The sequence below is a fragment of the Grus americana genome, chromosome 15 (assembly GCF_028858705.1).
Source record: "Grus americana isolate bGruAme1 chromosome 15, bGruAme1.mat, whole genome shotgun sequence".
Classification (NCBI taxonomy): domain Eukaryota; kingdom Metazoa; phylum Chordata; class Aves; order Gruiformes; family Gruidae; genus Grus; species Grus americana.
In genome coordinates, this window is record NC_072866.1 from 741707 (window position 1) to 751287 (window position 9581).

Sequence of the window (9581 nt, forward strand, 5' to 3'; positions counted from 1 at the left end):
GCAGATGAGCTTTGGAAGGAGGAGGTTGAAATCAGGGTCCAGCCCTTCCCTGGCCTCTCACAAACTGTCTCAGGAGCAACAGGAACATTCACCCTGCCAGCGGCCCTGGCTGTCACGCATGGCTCGGAGACCCCCGTCACCGCGCAGCTGCCGAGGAGAGGTGGTGGGGAAGAGCTGGGGAGACCTTTCAGCTGTGACAGTAGCTGCAAACCCCAAGTTATCCAACCGCAGCCAAAACCAGCTCCCGCCAGTGCAGGAGAAAGGAGCAGCAGCACAAACACCTTGTGGGGACATTTGCTCACCTTGCGGCAGGAGCTCGCCAGGGTGAAGGCCTGGGGCTCAGCCAGGGCTGGTACCACTTTCCCTGCCGTCCCACAGCCCCGGCAGCATCCTGCTGGCCATGGGGATGGTGGCTTCTCCAGGCTGGGGGCTGGATCCCCTCCAGATCCCACTGCCACACTGCCCGAGTATTTCCACTGGCAAAAGGAGGTTATTCTGGCCTCACCCCCAAGAAACTCAGGTCTGGGTCTGCTGTTAATGGAGGGAAAGCAAGGACCAAATGCAGGGCTTGGCTGGGCTCCTCTCCTGGCAGCCACAGCACACAGCCAGGGGATGCTGGGTGGCTCCCAGGGGACACGGCCCATCTCCCGCGCCGCTGGCTTGGAGGGTGGATGAGGGACCAGAGGTCACGTCCCCTCCCATCGGCTCTGGCTGCAGCAGGAGCATCCCATGAGATGCAGATTGGCCATGCCCCATGCTGAGCATGGTGCCAGCAGTCACAGCTCACACATTCACCAGAGAACGGCCCCGGGCACTGCAGCTGGTGGTAAACGCCTGAGCTGCCCGTCTGGGCGCATGGCATCGGCCCTGCCATCCCGCGTGCTTGGCTGGAGGGGCCATGCTGAGTGCTGCCCGCCCCAGGCACCAAGCTGGGTTCTCTGGCCTCTACCAGCCCGTGCCAAGGGCAGGGCAGGCGGAGGGGATCCCCGCATCAGCCCCCCTCCCACTAGTAAATCCTTACGGGATGACTTGGGTTTTGTGCATCGCTCTCGGGAACGAAGCCCGGTTCTGGCAGCACGACCCAGCGTGGCAGATGCTCTGCTCCCCATCTACAGCCCCCAGCACCGCTCCCGCCTGTCCAGCTGCCCACTCTGGCCAAAGGAGGCTGGTGGGGGACAGCCCGTTTCAAGTGATTTGGGATTTTTTTGTTTGTTTTTTTCCCTTTTGAAAATAAATAAATAAATAAAGGAGCTGTGGCTGTGGAAGAAAGCTGCCTCTCTCTGGGCTGCCAAACCACTAATGGGGGGAGCTCCTCCTGTCCCAGCCACACTCAGCTGGACAGCCAGCACCACAGCCTGTGCCCGCCAAGGCGGCAGCAGGACAGGGGTCTCAGCCCATCCCTGGACCCCCAGGACAAATCCTGGCCTTGCCACCTCTGTGCTGTTTCCTCACTGCTTAATCCTCTGCTGATGGAAAAGGAGATGCTCGCTGCTGAAAAATCAGCGGCTCCCTTGGTGGTCTCTGCATTGCCCCAGCAGCGCATCCCAACTATCCGGCACTGCTGCGGAGCCTTTCAGGGACGTGCCAGCCCGTGGCTCCATGGCTGGGCAGCCAGCAGGCAGCAAGACAAGGGATGCTGTCCCTGGAGCACTGGGAACCCCTGCTCAAGGAGCGTGGTGTACAGGCAAGGGCTGCAGGAGCAGAGAGGGGAGCAGCAGGGATGCAGACATCATCGCAGCAGAGGAAGCACCGTGCCGTGCCACAAGCACCAGGCTGTGAAAAGCGTCCCCCGCTGCAGACAGCCCACAGGGCTCTGTCGGGAGCCCCGGCCACACTGCAGGCAGCTGCCTCCTGGGCAGGAGGCAAAGCTGCGGCCGCTGCAAGCTCCCCAGCATCTGCCTGTCCGGGAACTGCTGAGCAAAGGCAGCACCGGGTTAACCCCCCGACGCAATTCTGACAGGACCAGCCCCAGCACCTGCCTGGTGCCGAGCAGCAGGCAGTGAGCCAGAGCTCCTGCCAGCCTGCAGGCAGAGCCCCGCTCCTGCACTCACACCCAGCACAGCGGGCTGCGAAACGCTGATGGACCCCCCTGCAATGCCCGGCAGGACCTGAACATGCACATAACTGCGGATGCCCGGCCTCTGCAGTCCTGCGATGCTGCCAGCTCCCCCGGCATCCCATCCCACTGCACACCCCACAGAGGGGGACCCAGTCGGTGCAGCCACCACCACCTCCCGTCCCACCAGCCCCAGGGCAGCACGTAGCATGGGGACAACCCCGTGGGAAGACCTTTGCACTGGGAGGAGAGAGGAGAGACCCCTGGGGATGGCTCAGCAGCTGCATCCATCCACCCCAGGGTGACTGAGGGTGCATCGAACAAGGCACCCACTAAACCCTGCCAAGGAGGAGTCTCTTCCACCCCCTCTCTGCTACGTGCAGCCAGGGCACAGGGGTAGGGCCAAGCTCACGTGTGCCACCTGCAAAGGCCTTTTAATTCCCTGTTCAGCAAGACACAAGTTATGGGGAAACCCCTGCTCAGGGGAGAGAGACGGCACCGGCACCCGATGGCGGCAAGGGGAGAGCCCAGAGGTGACGGTGCTGCAAGCTGGGCTGGGGCGGCAGGTCGAGTACCTGGGCTGGGGTCACCACTGTGTTTGGGGCACTTGGGGGGCACGAGCATCTCCTGCCTGTCCTCCCCGCCTCGATGGGAAACTCCGTCCCTCCCAGCAGCCGTACCAAGGCACAAGCCCCAGAGATTTGGTGCCCAGCTTTTGGGGGCTCTGCTCCTGCCAGGGAGCAGCCGCCGGGGAGCCAATGCTGGCCCAGCAGCACATCGGCGCTGTGGAGGCAGGGCATGAATGGAAATCATTATCATCCGCGAGACCACACACAGGCACGCACGCTCCGCGCTCGGCTCACCCCATTATCCCGCTGAAAGGGAGCTGGGGCCGGTGGTCTCTGCGGGCCTCACCTCCGTATCGGAGAGGAGGGCAAGCTGCAATCTGCTCCCTTTTATGCATATTCAGCATGACCCCGGGACTGCCGGCAAGCTGCCAGAGAGGCCCAGGAGTGGGTATTTCTCTCCCCGGCCCCCATCTGCCCCCCCCTTCCCACTTCCCATCTTCGCTGCCCCCACTTCAGATCAAATGGAGACACTGCTGACTAAGCAGGGAGCAACAGGACGAGCCCCTCGGCACCGAATCCAGCCCAGCACCAGCCTGGATCCTGCACGAGAAGGGACATAAGCGATGGGGCGTATCTCCCAGGGACAGCGTCCCAAAGGTGTCCCCAGCGAGGTGCTCGGGTGGCAGCCAGCTCCCGGCCACCAGCAGCACCCGTGGGGCTGAGGGGATGCGGCAGCGGGGCTCAGCCTTCCCGAGGAAGCGGCCGCCCTCCCAGCTCCTCCCCAGAAGTGGCTGCATTTTTGAGGTGGGCGATTTCCTCACTCCTCCGCTCAGGGAATGCTAACAGCCGTGCAGTTTGGAAGGAAGTCACGCCGCCGTAGCGCTTCAGAAGTGCTTTAAAAAAATTAGCTACCGCATCCAACGCCTCCACACCCCTTCTCCCTACAGCAACACGCTTCCCAAGGCGACCGGCGGCATTTCCCCACCTCATGGGAGGCTTGTCGGGGCGATGCTCCAGCCCACCGTGGGTTCCCCTTCCCGGGAGGCAGTGCTGCCGAGAGCAATGCCAGGTCAGATACATGCCCAGAGCTCTGCGTCTCCAGTGCCGAGCCATCGGGTGGGTGCTTGGTCCCCAAAATTGAATGCACGAGGCAGGTGCAGCAGGTGAGCCAGGGCAAAGTGAGCAAACTTCCCCAAATTGGGATGCTGATGCCTACGGCAGGCCCAGGGTCACCACCCAGCAGACCGGGGCAGCGGCAGCTTTGCCGAGGTAATTGCAGGATTAAGTGGAACAACACAGGGCGGGGAGGGAAGAGGGATGTTAGCCAGATTTGATCCCGGGACCTTTGTGGCATGGGAGCAGCCTTCCCTAATTAAAACGGAGGGGAAAGGCGTGAGTGGCCCAAGCAGTGCTTTGCTGCAGCCCTGCCGCCGAAAAATGGGGGTTTAGAGGGCAGGAGATGGCTGAAGCCAGCACTGCTGGGTGGGGAAGGGGAAAGCCCTGAGGGAAGGCAGGGAAATGATGCTTCCCTCCTGGCAGGGACCTGTGCCACTCCCCCGGAGCCTCTCCAATGCCACCGGCATGGCACAGCGGGCTGGGCTTCTCCTCCGGGCCAGGGCAGCATGGTGCAAGAGGTGCTCGCATGTGGCCTTGGAACCAGTTGGGACGGGGACGCCTGGTCTCCGCAAGGTACTGCACCACCCTGTGCACAGGGACGAGGTCCGGGGTGCCAGCACGGGGCAGGGACAGAGCCACCCTCCCGCATGGGGCACCAAAAGGCTCGTCCCTGAGCCATGCCATCCCCAGTAAAGCCCACCAGCAGCTCACGTGCCCTCTGAGCAGGCGGGCGCTGGGGGGGACAGGAAGGGACCTGAGGCACAAGAGGAATGATGTGCTCAGAGAAGCTGTAACTGGGCACAAATGTCCAGAGCGTGTTCCTTAACCAGGATGCATCTGCTACCAGACCTTGCACGTTCCCACCTTGTAAGGGCCCTTCCTAACGAGGGCATCCCCATTCCCTTGCCACATGTGCTGCGGGAGCGGCCCACTGCAGATCCACCCCAGCCCCATCAACAGGACCCCTCTTGGGGAGCTGCTGGGGTCCCCGGGACCCCGCCACCTCCCTCCCCTCCACGGGCACCGGTCCCACGCCCACCATGCTGATGCCAGCTGGGAGATGGTTCATTCCCCCACCCAACAAACAGAATGCATCAGGACCAAACTGTGCTCCGGCCACGGATAAATCATTCCATGTGTCGCTGGGACAAAAAAAAAAACCACAACCAAGAAGTATTTAAAATGAAAGGAAAAACCCCACACAGCCAAGGCGCTGGGACCGCGCTCGGCTTTCCGGCAGGAGGGAGCGCATGCGGCAGGGAGAGGCCGGGGGGACGCGGCACGGCGAACAGTGCTGTGCTAATCGCCTTCCCGGCTGCTAATGGAGCAACCGGTGCCCACTTGGGACGCGGCTAATGGCACCAAGGAGGTGCCTCGCTTTTCTTTATGAGCTCCCTCCTCTCTTCTGATATTTAAATACCAGAAGCCTCCAAGAGCTACGGACCCCCATCCGCAGAGCCAACCGCTCTGTGCAGCCCCTCGGGCTTTCGCTCCCTGCTCCCCAAAGTACGCGCAGCTCACGCGGGCAATTACGAGGCAGCGTCTTCCTGCAGCAGGCACTCCCGGCGATAGATATTGCAATGCACTCTGGCAGGCTGGAGCCAGCATTACACAAGCCATACGATACCCCAGCGGTGCCAGGAGACGCATACAAATTACACTGCACGCAGGAAAGGATGGGCCAGATTCTGACCTCAGCCCTTTTGGCATCAGCCAGAAGTAACTCCATTCAGATCAGGCCAAACCAAGACGTAAGCGACTCCATTCAAATCTACACTGGCATACCTGTGGTCAGAATCTGGCCTGGCTTGAATTAGTTGCAGCCTGATGTTACAAAAGGCAGAAACGGAGCCTAGATTTCCTAGGTTATCGAAAACAACCAAGAAAAAAAAAAAAAAAAAGAAAGAAATCCACCATGAAGCAAACAGGCCCCGGGCTACTCAACCATGTGCACGGAGCTGTCAAAGGCTGGCTGCTCAGATGCATCCCTGCTCACCCGTTCCAGCAACTTGTAAGTTCTTCACTGCCCGGGAGAAGGAGGGACCGACATCCAGCACGGGCTTCCCGCTGGGTCCCCCACGCCTGCTCTGCCCGCCAGCAGCCCTGGGTAGAGATGGTCCCGTTCCCAGGAGGGGAGAGTGAAGCATGGTATCACCCACATGCTGCGGAGCCAAATCTGTTCTGCTGCAATGGTCTGCGGCATCCCCTGGCCAGCAAAAACTGGAGATCCCCTCCTTGTGCTCCCAATACAACGGCGCTCAAGGAAGCATCTGGAGCCCCTGGTCCTGCAGCAGCAGGAAGCATGGCTGCCTCAGTACTACCCTATGTATTAACTTCTACGACTGCTCGACTTGTTGTTTTACCACCACTCGACTCCGCTGTGCGCTCCCAGGAGCATCCCTCAGGGTGCAGAGGTTTTCCTCCTGCTGCTCCCAGCGGATGCATGGGACTTGCGCGGTCCCGGCCCAGAAGTCCTCATCGCTTCAATCCCTTTCCACTCCATATGGGAATAAAGTGATCTGGTTTCCATAACGTCCCTTGTTGCCTTTTCACAACATGCCGGGCACAGATGTTGAAAATAGTTTGGATGAATATTTAAAATGGTATTCAGAGATGACAACATTTGGCCGGCTTTGAAAGATCTCTCACATCGGGTAGAGGATGGCTCACGACAACGGGGCCGGAAACACGCTGCACTTTGACATCTCATTTTTTTTCCCCCCCTCTCTGGCTATTGGTACGATATTTCATGCCCCTGGTGTCACACAGCCTGTTATTGCTTGAGTGCCAGCCAAGTCTGCAGCATTTGGAAGAGGCCGTCACGTACGTTTTTAAACATCACGGGGCAAAGCGGAATATGGAAAATCTGTCGCGTTTCCATACCGAGCGCAAGTGTCCTGCGCAGGCTCAGGGAGGGGCTCGTGGGGGCACAAAATAATTGCTTCCTTATGGAGCAGGGCCTGACTAACAGGGTGGGGGAACAGGAGGCAGAGGTGCCGTGGACACCCTGGGCACGGCAGGCTGCTTCCCTGCTGAAGGAAGACGAAGCCATCTCAGCACGTGCTCCAAGCTCGGTGCCGATGCTCACCTCCTTCGGGGATGGGAAACCCTGCTCAGACTCGCACCTCTGCCAGCTGCCACCCAAGGTGGGACCTCTGTTCAGCCATCCCGGGCTGAAGACCTCATGTTCTGGTGCCCAGGGAGCAGCAGCAACGTCCCTCAGCCTAGGCTCCCAGCAGCTTGCGTTTCTGGTGAGTTCCTTGCTGCAGGCCACAGTGCGCTCAGCTGCATCCCTGGGCTTGGCTTCCTTCCTCCCCCAGGCTGCAGACTCACGTCAGCTCCTGCCCAACCCAGCATTACACCTGCCCTCTTCTCTGCAATCATCTTCCTCCCTCCACACACAGGCAGAGGAGGAAGGGACGTTTGGATCCCCACAGCCCACCCTGCACTTGGACTGCAGGATCTCCTGTCCCCTCACCAGCTTGCTCCAACCAGGTGATCAGAAAAGCACAGCAGCTCCCTCTGTTTTATAAACGGGATATTGCAGAAAAAAAAGAGAAAAGGGGGAAAAAAAAAAAAAAAGGTGCCCTCCATCCATCCAAACACCTTGGAGGACGTTTTCAGAGCACGGCTCAAGCCACATCCCTGCTGCCTTGCTGCAGGGAGCTCCAGCCTCTCCTGGCTTTGAGAGCAGGCAACAGCGAACTCAGACGGGGAAGACGGATCTGTGTCATTTCCAGCTGTCTGGGGTTTGCATGTCCAGGTCTGTGCTCAGCATCATCTCAGCCTGACTACAGGTCCGACACAGACGGCATGGATGGAGGTGAGGATGCTCAGCCCGGCTTACGTCCCATACGTTCATGGGGTGAGCTCACCCGAGAGAGGAGGATCCATGCACAAGCGCTGCCCGGCTGAGTGGCAAGCTGGCAGGACCACCGTGCTGCCGGAGGAGCTCCTGCTCCTGCCCACAGGGCCTTCCTCACCCACCCTGCTCGGCGAGAGCCAAGCGAGGCAGCAGACTGCCGAGTGCCACGTCCCCCATCACACCAGTTATTCCTTATCCCAAGAAAGGTATTTCCATCCACCCACTCTCCAGCGGGCCGGGGAAGCTGGGGGAGGGAGGGACAGCGTTTTGGAGAAAGGAGGGTTTAACAGCTCTGAGACAGAAAGGAAACCCACCCAGCTTCCCTTCTCCCCGTGCCACCACCCGCTTGCACGTGCCCTGGACAGAACTGCCGGCACGGTTTGGGGCAGGGTGCTGGGGGGGTGCCGAGGGGTCTCACCCAGCCTAGCCCCAGGACTGCAACACAGCGGAGCGCGCCGTGCGGGAGCTCTTTCCCGAGGGAACTCCCCCTCCGAGCCGCTCCGCAGAGGGGTCCCTCTGAGGTGGCTGTGCCGGGAAGTGACCAGCGATGGCCCCAACCCTGCGTCGGTGGCAAGGGCGAAGGCACCCTTCCCCAGGAGCTGCGGGCAGCACAGCACGTGCGTGCCCCGTGCCTGGTCAGCCGGAGCTGGCACCGCAGGCAGCGGCCTGGCAGGGCTCCCACCGCTGCCTGCACCCGCACCCGAGGTGGGGCCGGGGCTCAGCGCCTCGGGAGGCTCCGGTGCCCCTCGGCTCCGGGGGGGGGGGGTGGTGGTGGGGGCGTGTGTGTCTGCGAGACCGCGAGGCTTCGTACAGCGCCGAGCACCCCCGCGTCCCCCCGCCGGCTCTGCCGGGGCGGTGGCACCGAGCCGGGCCGGGACAAAGCGCGGAGCGGCGGCGGCCGGAGCTGCCCGGGGCCGGGAGCGGGGCTCGGCCGTGCCCGGCTGCGGGCGGGCGGCACCCCCGGCCCCGCCGCGGGGAGGTCCCGTTGTCGGTGAAAGGATGGAAAGGGAAATAAAGGGAGGGTGGGGGGGTGGGGGGGGGAAGAGGGAGGAATAAAAGGCAACGAGGGAGGGAGCGGTGGGGAGGAGAGCGGGGAGCTGCGCGGCCGGGGCCGCCAGCGCCGGGAAGTTGGAGGAGCAGCAGCTTACCGCGGCCGGGCAGGTAGCGGGGTCGGTCCGGGCAGCAGGTCCGGGGGCGAGGCGGCGAGAGGAACCGGGGCCGCCGCAGCAGCAGGGCGGGCGGCGGGGCGGGGGGGGCAGCTCCCCCTTCCCTTGGCTAATCGCAACACAAAAAAAAAAAAAAGGAAAACAAAAAGGAAAAATAAAAAGCAATAATAACAAATTGCCAGGGAAGAGGGGGGAAAAAGAGAAAGCAAAATAAGGCGAAATAGTGCAAAGCGCGAGTGCTGCTCCCGGCGGTGCGGGCGGGTCCCCAGCGCTGTGCCCGCAGCCGGCCGTGCTCCCGCCCGCTCCGCCGCACCGCCCGCGGCTGCTCCGGCTGCGGGAGGGAGGGAGGCGGCAGGGAAGGGAGAAAAGGAGAGGAAAGGGAAAAACAAACAAAAAAAAAAAAAAAGAAAAGCAAGAAGTGGAGAAACTGAGCCCCGACCGCTGCCTGGAAGCGGAGTAAAAAGACTCCAATAAATCCCGGGTTGAAAAGAAGGGAAAAGTCACCTCCCCGAGGAAATCAGAAGCAGATTTCGAGCCATTTAATCACATGCAGGGAGGTGTGTGTGTGCGTGTGTGCGCCGCCCGCCGCGGCGCTGCCAGCCCTGCCTCCGCCCTCCCGCCGCCGCGGCCGCCCCGCCGGGAGCGGAGCGGGAAGGGGCCGGGAGCGGAGCGGGCCGGGAGGGGAAGAAGGGGCCGCCCCACCGGCGGACAGCCCTCCCCGTCGGGGCACCGGGATGCCGGTGGCCGCGGTCTCCCCACCTGCCGCCCAGCCAGCCCCACCGCGACCCCGGGAATTTGCTTTGCCCGAA

The 9581-nt window shown here is 61.8% G+C and overlaps 1 protein-coding gene across 1 annotated transcript in view; it reads right to left on the reverse strand.

Moving 5' to 3' along the window:
• Positions 1–9378, reverse strand: part of NTN3 (netrin 3) — a 34915-nt gene extending 25537 nt beyond the window's left edge. Inside the window, exon 1 of the mRNA XM_054842959.1 lies at positions 8755–9378. The gene's annotated coding sequence lies outside the window, so the exon portion shown is untranslated. The remainder of the gene's footprint in view (positions 1–8754) is intronic.
• Positions 9379–9581: the final 203 nt, after the last annotated feature.